We start from the raw sequence: 2,500 nt of genomic DNA on the forward strand, positions 1-2,500 counted from the left end.
TACACCATTCAATCTCCCTTCACTTCATCTCTGAAAATTCCAACAAACAACCATTTAATGAAAGCAGTACATCAACTCGTCTCTCAATCTCCTCGGAAGGGGGCACCGATACAGAATATCCATGACAACAATAACAATGTAATACAGATTTGTTAATGAAACTGATGCCTTGGGGATGAGATTAATCTCAAAGTGACTTTCTCGAGACATTAATATGTGAGATTTTATTAAGCTTGTTGATGGATATACAGACACGAACGTTCATCAGTATGTATCTATTTTCCGTTCTTGCTTTCTCTATGAAAAGTAAATATTGGGTAAATACCTTAAACGGTTGGTTGTTGAAGGTTATGGAAACATGTGTGATTTTGTCCTATATGAGATGAATACAGAGAGAGAGAGAGAGAGAGAGAGAGAGAGAGAGAGAGAGAGAGAGAGAGAGAAAGGATATTGACAAATAATCGAATACCAAGTTAATCTCCACCTCGAATCGGTTGGTCATGAATATCATTCATTATTTTCATTTATTCACATGATAATTCATTCATTCTTGTTAAGTAAAGATTTCTCCCTTTTAAAAGATATAAAGGTTGCTCATGAATGGCAGAGGCAGGGTACAGAACAATGTCCTAGAGACTGACCATATATACATTTGATCAGTGTCTAGGCTCCACCCAGCTAGGACCAGGGAGCGACAGGCAGTGGCTGCTGATGACTCAGCAGGTGAGCTATAGGCACCCCTAGCTCATATGGATGTTGAGGTTGCAGACACTACTAGATACTATGGAGTTAGAGCCTGTGTTGAACTCCCGTCCAATAGATTGCTAGGCAGGGACGTTTCCAAAAGGCTACCACGATACAATACGCCTTTATTTCATTCCTGGAGGAAGCAATGTGAAAACTCGTTAAATATATAGATTTATATCAAGTATCGCATTAAAGAAAACGGATTTAATTATTCATCTAAACTACAATAGATGGCAAAATCAATTTAAAATAGACAGTTCAACTAATTCATACACAAAATTTCTAATTTTACAAGCATCTGTATTAAGATTTAAAGTTTCTTGAACGTTTTGTTTACAATTACTTTCTATTTTGGGATAAACACTACTCTTAACAACATTAAAAGCTTAAGATTGCATCAAAGCCCTCTGTGAATCTACCAGAAAGTGAGAGTGAGAGAGTGTGAATGAGAGTGAGTTTACTAGAAGGAAAGTCTTGCTTTTGGTCGATACATGAATGTAATCAAAAGCTTAATTGAATTATTGTTCGCTTTATTTACCCAAATATAAAAAAACTATACATTTCTATTTGATTCAAAATCTTAGTTACCCCATTAGCAATGATCTCTATAAACTGAACGGACGGATTTCTGAACTGATATTATATCCAGGATTTAGATTTTACAGAAAGTACAGTTGGACATAGGAATTCTTGGTACACCTCACTCTGAGGAAGTGCTCCCTGTTTCACCCATATTGGACCGACCACTGATATCATCACTACCTACACTATCTGTTTAGTAATTGCCATGCAGTAAGGGCGTGACAGCGTGTACATCCTCAGAGCGTGGTGTACCAGGAATTACTGTGTTCAACTGTACTTCAGGAAAATGATGATTGGATTAAGAAGTTCAGTGATACAAAACTCATCTTAGAACATGTAAGATAAGGAAGGAATATAAGGCTACGCAGGTGTGTGAGGATGTGGTAGTTTATTATTGTTATTATTATTATTATTATTATTATTATTATTATTATTATTACTACTTGCTAAGCTACAACCCAAGATGCTATAAGCCCAGGGGCCCCAACAAGGAAAATAGCCCAGTGAAGAAAGGAAACAAGGAAAAATAATATATTTCAAGAACAATGACATTTGAATAATATACTATGGGTATAACTTGATGGTCCTTGTACTTAATAGACTTTGTAGTCTTTTTTTTCCAGATTTCTTTCTTCCCTTAGCTGCTGCCCAAACACTTTTCTTTTATTTCTGTTTTCTCCAGTTGTATCTCGGTACTAATTGGCCTCCCTGGCCCCACTGCAGGACCATAGGGCCCAAATTCATAAATGCATAAGGACTAGAAAGGGGGAAATGGCTCCACTATTATTATAGATGATTATAAAAGACCATTATTTTCGAGAGAAGGAAAAAAAGTTAATAAAGACATGGAAATTATAGAAGCGTTTTTATATAGGAATGATGCTTATGTAGGAAAAATAGATTATCAATATTATATTATAGCGCTCTTTCAAAAGGTTGGGATTAAGGGTTTTGAGAGTACACTGGTGCACAATATCCTATCTGTTTCCTAATTTCTTTTCCTCACTGGGCTATTTTTTCTGTTGGAGCCCTTTTAGGATTTATAGCATCCTGCTTTACTAACGAGAGTTGAAGCTTAGCTAGTAATGATAATAACTAGGGGGCACTCAGTATAGCGCAGACCTCCACCTCGGCAGCTCATGTCTTGACCTTGACCTTTGACCTTAACATG

This window comes from Palaemon carinicauda, chromosome 15 (genome assembly GCF_036898095.1).
Source record: "Palaemon carinicauda isolate YSFRI2023 chromosome 15, ASM3689809v2, whole genome shotgun sequence".
NCBI lineage: Eukaryota > Metazoa > Arthropoda > Malacostraca > Decapoda > Palaemonidae > Palaemon > Palaemon carinicauda.